This window comes from Amblyomma maculatum, chromosome 7 (genome assembly GCF_055883805.1).
Source record: "Amblyomma maculatum isolate TAMU_Amacu chromosome 7, ASM5588380v1, whole genome shotgun sequence".
NCBI lineage: Eukaryota > Metazoa > Arthropoda > Arachnida > Ixodida > Ixodidae > Amblyomma > Amblyomma maculatum.
The window spans coordinates 128,306,357-128,318,707 of record NC_139350.1 but is presented as its reverse complement, the minus strand read 5'-3'; positions in this window follow the sequence as shown (position 1 = coordinate 128,318,707).

The window sequence follows — 12,351 nt, the reverse complement described above, 5'->3', positions numbered from 1 at the left end:
ATCTTTGAAAATCTCATCTGACACAACGCAAGGCGCTAAAACGTAAACTAATAGCCTCTTTGCATTCGTTTTAAAACGTCGAATCCATTTTGGTTTTTGGATACTGTTCTGCGTGGTTGCGTATAGAAGAACCATTCTCGATATCTACATTTATCTTTTTGGATGCAATTACATACCCCGGTCTTTTCAAATGCAACATCTTTTTTTGCAAGTTGTTGAGGAAACAATATCTTAGAAACTGTGTGCCTTTGAGACTGTGAATCTTTTGGCAGGCTTGAATGAATGTGAGACTATTGGTCTTTTACGGTAGTTTTCGCCTTTTAAAATTTTAGTGTGCCTAGTGAATCATCGCCTTATATGCGGGTATTAGTACGCACTTCGGTGGTCTGTTTCAGTTATGCTAGAGCATATTTTTGTAGTTGCTAGGGAAACGCTGCGTTCTTCATAGGACTTTCGCAAACATGAAGGTGCACCACGAGATCGGACAGGCTGCGGCGGTGCTGCTTATAATGAGCGCATACGCTCGGTGGAGAAAGGCGCAACAAGTGATTTGATGCGTGTAGGTACTTGGTAGCTGGGGCAAGCTTTGGTAGTCTCATATAGTCGAGGTATTTATGAGGAAACGCGCGTACCTCACAATATAGAATTGTTGTAATGTTTACTGCCCTATGTTTTCATGCTTATCAGTACACTAGCACATTCCACGTTATAAATCTAGTCGAAGTTATCGTTCAGTCCGGTTTGAGTTGCCAAACGGAGATACTCGGTCAGGTATGAGTTTTATATAGACAAGAGTTCGTCCGGTTTGAATATCGAACCGGATACGGTATCTCTGGATTATGACTTTCGTACCTCTCCTTCCGGTTTGAGATCCATACTGGACCGGTCTGTTCGCTTGGAAATTCATACCGGAAATGATACGGGCGGTTTTACCTGCATACAGTACACTCCGTGGGAAAGCGTTAGACAAAACCAAAAGGCAAAATATGAAGGCCTGTAGGATCTTTTGCACATTTCTTTCGAAACCTTTCGCACGTTCCAGAGTTGTCTGGCACCTAGAAAAACTACCTGCAGATGGCTCTCTCCTGTGAGTCAGTTAACGGTTTCTTGCTTTTACATGTGCTCTTATATAGTTCGTGCCGAACCTCGCGGAACACAATTACGAGGAAAAGTGCTATTCATAATTCATTTGTACTAGGCTCGGATTGGCTGAAGTCGATTAGGTGAAGTAAAATTTTTTTTGAAGGAACAGGTATTCCCTTACCGGCCTTTTCGGAAGTAGGCTTGTTATAGTGGCAGACATGTAAAGATAGGTTGCCCCATAAAAGGTGGAGCATAACCTTTTTCCTGGGCGGAAGTGTTGCGCTATACTTACGCAAGAAAAATCCTCATCTCCCTTTCAACGCAACTGGAATTTGAACGGATATCATTTAAATAGCGGCTGTGAGCATGGAGCTTTTCTTGCTTTTGTTGCATCTGTGTGCATGTAATTGTCTCCACATAAGAAAGAAGAATAAAATGGAGTGCTCCTGCTGTTTTGGAACACTGCGCACCATCCACAATTAGTTGACGTCAATGATAATTTTGATTTAGTATAACGATTGAATTGAAAAATTGAATTGAAAAAATTTTATTTCCAGTAATATATAGGAAATGGGCCTCGGGCGAGAAGCTACAGCGATAGCTTGAGAGATGCCCGAGGCCCAGTAATGGCAGAGCAACAGGACGTGTGACGTTAAGGCGAATATATACATATATAACATGAAAATTTTGAAGCACAGAAAGAGCACATATATACAAATGAAACAGCAAGTTAAAAAACAGCACAGTAAATTACCGACCCTCAATAGTGTAACAGTATGCACGAAATATGGCAGAACGTAACGTCCCAAACGTACTCTCGGCATGAGGGACGCCATAGAGAAAGACTCACTCGGGAAATTTCACCCGTCTGGTGTTTTTCAACGTGCACTACACCGCACCGTACACGAATGACTTATTTTTGCCTCTACGAAAAGCGGCCGCTTGGGCCCGGATTTGGTCCCGCGTCATTGTGTTCGGCAGTACAGGGCCGGAACCTTTGAGCCATCGCAGCGGGGCAATATTTATAACTTGAGACTTTGTGCTAACAGTGATTGAAGCCCAACCTTTTCTGGCCACTAACCTCAGCCTCAGCTATACAGGCGGTCCCACGTTACTTGAGCCAATATTTTGCAAATGAAGGGGGCTTCGGAAGCGAATTCAGTCGGATGCATGATGTTGGCACTTTTCTATATATGCACTCAATCCATTTTTTACATTTTTCTGGAACGAATTAATTATCGTCCATTATTGAACTCTTTAAAAATTGGCTGCAGACTCCAAGAGTGATACGTAATATTGTCGAGCACCTCGACAAACCATTTATTAACTTGATTTCTACATGATACGCTTCACGTATAATCTTAATTTATTGCGAAAGCAAGAAAACTCTAGATTTCGAGTCTTCAGCGCAGCGCGGCGGTAGCCACGTCTTACCAACGTGACGCTGTGAAGTGACACCCTACGTGACACTAGGGTGAGAGCTGGGCTAACAATTGAAGCGGTCGGCGTAGCGCGGAGGTAGCCACGTCTCACCCACGTGACGCTGTGACGTCACACCCCACGTGAAACAAAAGCGAGATATGGGCTTCCACTCAAGCAGTTGGCAGCTCCTGCCAACTGAAGCCGCGGCTCAGTTGGCAGGAGCTGCCATCATGGGTCTCTCGTTTCACGGTTATGTCAGAATCAGCCTGCTATGTTGGGTTTGTGAGATTTAACGTTCCAAAGCGACTTAGGCTATGAGAGACGCCGTAGTGGACGACTCCGAAAGTTTAGACCACCTGGGGGTCTTTAACGTGCACTGACATCGCACAGCACACGGACGCCACTCCGTTTCGCCTCCATCGAAACGCAGCCGCCCAGGCCGGGATTCGATCCCGCTTCCTTGGGTACAGTAATCGAGCGCCGTAACCACTGTGCCACCCCGGCGGGGCGCCTGCTCGGACCCTGGCATTCACGTTACTCCTATAGGCCACTAAGGCACGTTCATACGGCTTGGTTAAAGTGGGGCGTTATATGCGGGCTGAGGAAGAAGAAAAAAAGAAGAAGAACGCTCGGTCACCCGCAGCTAATGCTTTCTTTCAATATTTTGTTAAGCAGCGTTGAACTCTTGTAAATTTTTTTACATGATCTAAAAAAGCTCCCGAGATACGAAAAAGTCATGGGATGGGGCATCTCTGCGCTACGGTTGTGCGGCTCACGAGCAAATGATGTATTACCAATGTTAGGTGCAATGTGACTGCTACAACGTGATGTAGTGACAGGGCCTCATTCCGGCTTCACATATTCGGTGCTCCGGCCCATCTCGCGGGACGACGCAAATGCATGCTCATGTCGACGTGATAAAGCGTACGAAGTTACAAGGGAAAAAAAAGCAGCACTGGTTTGTAACTCAGCTTCAAAGAAAGAATGCTCGACCAGGAGAATTTATGTGCGTATTGATGCTGCTACGAGCGAATCCAGCGTACACCTGCAACCGGCGTAACTCCTTTTCACCTTCTGATGGCCACAGCCACGCTGTAACAGATGTTGTATATCCATTGCTCGCATGAGAGCAGCACAATTCCATCATGCGGATGGCCACGTGTTTTAATGCCATAAAGATAAAGGATCCGTTCTCCAGAAAATGCGGTGTCCGTGTTTCGAGCGAAAAATTACGGGCACGCGTCTGACAGGCGGGAGCAGACCACTTACTGTTTGTAGGGCCGTACGACGTCATGATGACACGTGACAATAACCACGCTTATAGGCGTTCTTAACTCGAGATTCCCCTTTCAGGCGGGAGAATGAAACCGAATTCTAGCCCCACAGGGCCCTTGGATACGGAAATAGGCACGTAGCCCCTAAGTCACGCAGGCACGCTGGCACTCCTTGGTTAAAGCGGGGCTTTATGTAGGGCGGCCTCTCTTGCACCGTGCGTGGTGTGCGTGTCTACGCAGTTACGCCGCCATGTGAGCGTGTCTCTGCAACTCTGCATATGTGCGTGCAGGGAGAAGTGGTGTGTGTGGAAGCCGTGCTGCATGTTGAGCGAGACGGTCGAGTGTCACCATATATCTGCGTAGTCCTTGTAACTCACACCGTCACAACGAATTTCACTGTGGTAGGTCATCATCGCCCTCTTGGCTTTTTGAAGCATATGACACATAGCCACATGGGTATGTGGCATATACCCACATGATAAGATTTGCCAGGGTATAGTGGAATTTACATGAAAATTTACACAGGCGATTATGACAAAAGTATTAACGGCAAGCGGGAATATTAAAAAAAACGTATTGACGAAGAACACCATGCTAGATGGAAAATGAAGACCTCGAAGCAAGATAGTTAGCAATTCAACTTATCAATTGCGATCAAAATCCCACATATTGAACCGAACGCAAATCCTTTGGCGCTAGCATCGAACGAAAGTAGCACTGGTAGAGACAAGAGGAGGCCTAACCTGGAGAGAGAGACCTCTAGGTAGATCGATCTCTGATGTGCGAACTTCCGAAAGGAGAGGAGGAAAATGCTGTATAGATTAACTTCCCCGCAACAGTCACATAGGCTGGTCAATATTCACCAAAAATTCATAGATATTAATTCAAACTAGAAATACTGCCTCATACCTTAATTTTACTCTATCTTTCCCTTTTCTTCAGTGTGACATATAGTAGGCCAGGGTCTCTGACCAGCTAAAGACCCAGTCGGCCTTAGTGACCCTAGCCCAGGACATCCTCGACGCTTAATAGTACGTTAAATAAAGTAGTTTGCTCCCCCTTCCGTTGTTCGGTTTCTCTTTCTCTCTTTCTCAGACACCTTTAGCGTTTCACAGGAGCCGTTAGCCCGCCAGCGCATGGACATTTAACCGACTAATCGTAAAACCCAGCGTGTGCCTTCCACATTGTCGGTCGTGTCTGTGTGCCTTGCGCGCGCGCGCACACACACACACACACACACACAAACACACACACACACACACACTTTCTCTGCGCTGCTTTCTGCGCTCTACCAACTCAACCCGACACAAAATGTCAGAGACTTAAGCAGACTTGCTGACCTGATAGGAGCTCGTCACAAAACTGCTGTTCGAAAAAGGTGTGCAGCACAAGCAGTAGCTAACATTCACTGATATTCTGAAACTACGAGCGTTGTCCTAGCACATGGGCCAGGGAGGCTGCGCGGGTGGCTCTTCGCCAGATCTGCAGCTGCTTTGCAAATATTCCTTCTGTTTACGACAAGGTCTTTAAGCGTTTTAGTTTTTGGATTCAAATGCCACTAATAAGTGAATGCGAAAGGTCATGAGCGCTTATGAGGAGCAATACCACTTTCCGCGCCCATTCTGTGCCAAGCCACTGCGAATATTCCGTTGCCGTTCTTGCTCTTCAGCTGTAACGCTCATCGCATCCCGTAGACTACTCAGGTCTCCGTGTGTAGCTGCTGCTGAATGGTCGATCGCAAGTACAGAATGATACACTGAGATTACAACGCTGGAATGATATGCCCCTGAATATCCAATATTCACTCGCTTTTACTGCACCTCGAGGCGTTGGCATGGCGGGATGCGTCGTAGCAGCTCCGTTCCTGGTGCGTCGTCGTTTTCCATACTTGGCGCCAATATATAGCAGCAGACGACAGCGCTTTTCTATTCTTTAATTTTTTATTTCTTCTGAATGCATAACCCAAATGTGCGCTGACGTAACCTAGCACCGTCCTAATGAAGATGTCACGCGTATGTCAATTTCAACAAAATGGCAAGTTGTCTAGAATTGAAGTGGTTTAAGTGGTTAGTATCACCTGACTGCGTGGCGACTGATCGTCATCAAACTTTTGTGTTTGCTGCAACTTCCACCAGCGTTACTCAGAAACCAGCCCTGTTGTTTGTCGCCTGAAATAAATAGTGTTTAACGCACTTTGTGAATTTGCTCCACTCTATGTCACGCAGCGTAGGTGAGATCGACGCACGCGAATCTAATCACACGGGTCTTTTTTTCCTAAAACAAGAAACTTTGCATCCGTTGATTTAACATCTCATACCTCCTGCAATAGCTTGCAATGACACAGATGAAGATGATGCGCGCAGTGACAAAACGGTAAGAACGCAGCATCAAGCTAGGCCGGTACCATACTCCAGGAACAACACTCTCAAGAAAGAAGAAGAACGAAGATGAGAGATGCGTCGGCAAGATACAGCGGGCGTGACTTCTTTTGATGATCGACCGAAGGTCCAAAACGGTGACTGTGCCTATGGCTGCGCAGAGAGCCGCCAGACGCTCACTGAGACTTTCTCCTGGGTTGCTGTGTTGCCTGTGCTTGGTCTGTTATTGTGGGCGTATTATGCGTATGTGCTTGTGTTCTGCCTCCTCGTGATCGAGCACAACAGCGTCGTCCTGGCATGGCTTTTTGGGGTTGGCTTTCATCTCGTGTTCTTCCTTTGCCTATGGTACGAGCTGCTCTCTTTCGTCTGAGCTCCCGTAGGGCTGGCGCTATTAGGCACTTGCTGTCATCAGCTGCGCAACTTACGTGGGCACGTGTCGCTTTCTAGAAGGAAGCTTCTCTTCAGACACAGTGGAAAGGCCGTGAGGTGCATTTAGCTGGTCCTGGGGTACGCAGCATACTCAGTGCTTTCTGCTTGCGCTATGTGCCACACGTGTCTTCTCCGGGATAGTTCCCGTCCAGTTCTCCGTTCTTGGGAGCGCCACAAGATACGGTGTTCTGCATTACGGTATGTTGGATCGCACTATTCTATACCCGGCTTTCGGGCCCAGGTAACCCTTGTGCATGTTATTAGGCGCCGCGTGGCATAGACGCACCAGTTAAGGTCTATTGAGTTCCCGGATTGTCGTGCCTGTACGCCAAGGCTATGGCTGCAGTTGAGTAATGACTCTTGGATAAGTTGTACGCGCAGGGTGTTCAGACTATTACTGGTTTTGCTAGTCATTCTCCTGACGTGTGTGCAATTTCAGTGTCTTGAGTTCAGTATAGTAGAAGCGGGCTAGACGCTGTAGGACTGATTTCGTTCCTGCCCGTTCAACTAATCGCAGGTCCTACGTGCAGACCATCGTGACAACGGCGCCCTCCATTCCGCGGATGTACTCGCTGAGTGTGGACGAACAGCTAGCACTGACACGGTGTGCTGATGACCACAAGCGGCGCGTGCTGCTTGACGTTCTGTCCGTGCAGCGAGGAGTGCTCACTCTTGGACTGGATGGCTGTGCCCGCTACTGCGAGCAGTGTAAGCTCATTAAACCAGACCGGTGCCATCACTGCTCCAACTGTCGCCGGTGGGTACCGAACGTATGCATTCGAAATTCAGCTGAAAATCAATTTTGTTTTTATTCGAATGGGCCAGTGCGTTGGGATTCTTAGTTATATCACCGGACCAGAGCTAGCATTTTCAACTAAAAAGTATCTTCGTAGGCACGAGAAGCTATACGATTTCGCGGATGCTACAAATTATGCGCTATAAGAAAAGTTTTATTGAAAGAATTTTAAGCTGAGCCTGACCCATCGAAATTGGCAGTACAAATTTCACGTGAGCGAAACAATTGAGGGCTCTAGAATGTGTGAATATCTATAGGATAAAAAAGGATTTCATTGTGGCACCAGCTTTAAACCGAATATTTTAGTTTCTTCACAGTTTCTGCACATAATTAGGATACTGATGAATTTATTTAGCATTTTCCTGCGCACCTGTCGTGGTACACGCCCGTTAGCTTTCCTGTTTGTGGTATCCGTTGCTGTGGCCCAATTTTTACTGCGTTCGACCGCTCAATCCAAATCTCGAGGCCCCGCACCGGTCGCGCGGTCACACGGCCCCATTGCTTCCAGTTTCAGCACTTTAAGCATTCGCCACTTATAAGCTGGCCGAGCATTTGAACGTCCTCGCGAGGATGAGTGGACTGTTGTTAACCTGTAATGCAGTAAATAATTTTAATTTATTCGACATAAATCGTCTGCGAAAAAGAGAAAAGGAATGAAATACGTGACAGTTTCATATAAGTATTTTCAAAAGCTAACAAAGATAGAAAAAGTACAACAATGATGCACAAAAAATAGCTTGACAGTAAGCATGCAATGAAAAGCCACACACACACACACACACACACACACACACACACACACACACACACACACACACACACACACACACACACACACACACACACACACACACACACACACACACACACACACACACACACACACACACACACACACACACACACACACACACACACACACACACACACACACACACACACACACACACACACACACACACACACACACACACACACACACACACACACACACACACACACACACACACACACACACACACACACACACACACACACACACACACACACACACACACACACACACACACACACACACACACACACACACACACACACACACACACACACACACACACACACACACACACACACACACACACACACACACACACACACACACACACACACACACACACACACACACACACACACACACACACACACACACACACACACACACACACACACACACACACACACACACACACACACACACACACACACACACACACACACACACACACACACACACACACACACACACACACACACACACACACACACACACACACACACACACACACACACACACACACACACACACACACACACACACACACACACACACACACACACACACACACACACACACACACACACACACACACACACACACACACACACACACACACACACACACACACACACACACACACACACACACACACACACACACACACACACACACACACACACACACACACACACACACACACACACACACACACACACACACACACACACACACACACACACACACACACACACACACACACACACACACACACACACACACACACACACACACACACACACACACACACACACACACACACACACGCACGCACGCACGCACGCACGCACGCACGCACGCACGCACACACACACACACACACGCACGCACGCACGCACGCACGCACGCACGCACGCACGCACGCACGCACGCACGCACGCACGCACACACACACACACACACACGCACGCACGCACGCACGCACGCACACACACACACACACACACACACACACACGTATAGTAGCGACAAAATATAGTTAGGACCCAAATAAATTAAGGAAGGAAACAGCTCGTAAAGGACATTAAATCTGCCTAACCACTAACCACTGATAGTAACGCAACCGAAGCATGTTCATGTTTTTTGCTGTGTCCGTTTCAAGCATTGAACTAATTAAGGAGGTCCCATTCGCTGATTGTCAAGTCATGAAATGAAAGCTGTGAAGTTCGCCCAAATGCTGGTTCCACTTCATGATTAAGGTCGATGGGAGGAAATATATAAATAGCAGGTTTAACTTTATTTCTCCGAGGTGTACCCAGAATGGTTATAGAAAAGCTGGCCAAAAAATACATTTGACGACGAAGTTTGCGCCTAGTTTACAGAATCTCAAGATCTCAGTAGCGTTAAATCACTGAAGCTCCAGAATACGAGGGATAGTTACATGCAATAACACGCACAGTTATTCTTCTACTACTGTAATCTACTCTAAATTGTTGATACTGTTGCGGATTCCGATTTATGGGTTCATTCCGAGACTTGTTTCACATAATTGGCAACGCTGACAACCATGCTGATTAAGAGCAAAACTGCATTTTGGGCAAGTTGGGCAGCGTTTATTATCTATTTGGAGAGGGAATGTGCAGGGAATAAAAAAGATTTGGTTCCTTTTTTTTTTAAAGTGTAATATGTCCCAAAGCTACTGAGGCAAGACAAATGCCGTATTGCAGGACCCCGCAAGTTTCGATGACATGAGCGTTTTTAACGCATGCTGACTATACGTACAGTCCACGGGATACAAATCGCGTCTATGGGATAAGCATTCAGCGCTCACACCACTGAAACACCGCATATAAGAAAAACGAAGGGATGCCATTTTATGCCAGACGCCGCAGAGTTGGCGCCTATCCCTCTATTGTTACTGACACAAATTCTGTAGTTGTAAAATGAACTTTAAAAGGTAATTTCCTTATTTACTTAAGGCGAGAAATATTGTAATGAGTGACACACCTCACAATTTTCCAGGCCAGCGCGAAAGTAAGTATCGTTAATAACTTCATACGAAGCTGTGGGGTTTATTTTTATTCGGCAAACGTTTTTGTAATGAGGCATATGCCTTCTACCGCAGGGCGAGAAGGTTACAGTGCAAATCGGCCCAACGTCATCATTTGCGCTATATTTTACCCTCCTTACGCGGTATTCATAACAAATCGCTACCGATAAGCGGCCCTCTAAACGTGTGTAATCTCATTAACACTGCAATACAAAAAAATATTTCCGACCAAAATACTGAAAGTATATAAAAGTGTGCTTTCCCGTGTTTTTGGCCAGGTTTAGCACGCGGCGATTACTGCGTAAATTAATAACGGTCTGCTCGTCAGCAAGCAGTTTTACTGCAGTTTCGGTCGCCGATTTTTACCGCCCCCTATTTGGTTTTAAGGCCCCTTTGCATCTTAATTAGACAAAATACTGTAGGTAAAAATTCTGGAGTCCAGCAAATTCCTTGTGTTCCTTCTATAATAAGTGCGCGGTAAAATGTGAGAAAGTAGCGCAGAGGTGACGAGACCCTGGCGCCCATGGAGCGATCCTATTCTTCCTTCGGATGTCCACTCGACTCATATGACGCTGCTTTTGCATGCCCTCTGCTTGTGTAAGGACAGTACGCGATAAGCGCTGATGCTGTTAACGCCACTCGACTCATATGACGCTGCTTTTGCATGCCCTCTGCTTGTGTAAGGACAGTACGCGATAAGCGCTGATGCTGTTAACGCTAAAGGTGCGGGAGCGTGAGCACACCAAGCAACCCTGGATACGCGCATTTCTCAAAGAGAAGTTGTTTATGAACGGAAAAGATTGGAGCGCCGCCCGCTCCCTGCACCCCACTTGCGATGAAGTGGGCGGCGACAGGCCAGCTGAAGGCCAAACTGCGGCGTAAGCGAAACTCATCGCAGCTAGCCTAGCGAAGCTTTCCCTTCAAAACTCGATAGAGTTATGGAGCCCATTCTACAGAAAATCTGTGGCTGTAAGCGGGAGCGTTATTGGTGTTGTGAGCAAAAAACCACGAGCATGGGTCTGACAGGCGATAGCTGCCAGGTCAACTAGCCAAGTGCTTATTGGTCGGCGGGTTGTGCGACATCAAAAAAACCAGAATACATGGCAGGAGCTGCCAGAGTGGGCTCCTACAATCAGCATGGGTGGGGGACATGAAAAGTGAACCTTCCACGACTCTTCGGCGAGTATTAAGGCACGCTACTTAGGCAAGTGCGGCTTCGTTAAAGCGGGGATTTGTGTCTACGTCGGGTCCTCTTTCATATACTATGGCACCTTACGAGTGCATTATTTTGTCTGTCAATATCATGACACCATCAGCCAGACTATACCGCCCCCCCCCCCCCCCCCCCCCCCCCCCCCCCCAGGGTGAACGCCTTCCCCATATTCCTGCAGTTAACCCGGTCCTGTGCTAGCTGAATCCACTCGACCCCTGCGAACTTCTTAACCTCATCCGGCCAACTGACTTCCTGCCGCCTTCTGTTACGCTTTTCTTCAATTGGAATCTAATTTGTTACCCTTTTCGACCATCGATTACCTTCTCTTTGCAGAACATACCCTTCCCATGCCCATTTCTTCTTCCTGATTTCAACTAGGTTGTAATTAACTGGATTCATTTCTCTGAAACACTCTGCACGCTTCCTATCTCTTAACGTTGCACCTACCAATTTTCGTTCCATAGCCCTCTGTGTTATTCTGAACTTAAGCAGAACCATTTTCGTTAGCCTTCACGCTATATTGAGTTCGCGTGTAGAAAAAAGAGAGACATGAATTAATGCAGTAATGACTAAGCGAGTCGCAGATTTCGTGTATGCGAACGGGGATGAGGAATGGGACCCGACAGGCGGGATCCAATAACGCTGCCACGTCAAACGCTTAAAGGCGGAGCTTTTAAGTGACCCCCATTTATTTTACCAGGACATCTGTGGTAAATGAAAGGACGAATACGCGGTAAAAAAAAAAAAAATCAAAGAGATTTTTTTGTGAAATGTATTAACTTAAATTGCTGCATCTAATCAGCTGGTACATGTTATACAAAGCACCTATTCAATATTTAGATAAAGGTAGGACCGTAAAAAGAAAAATATT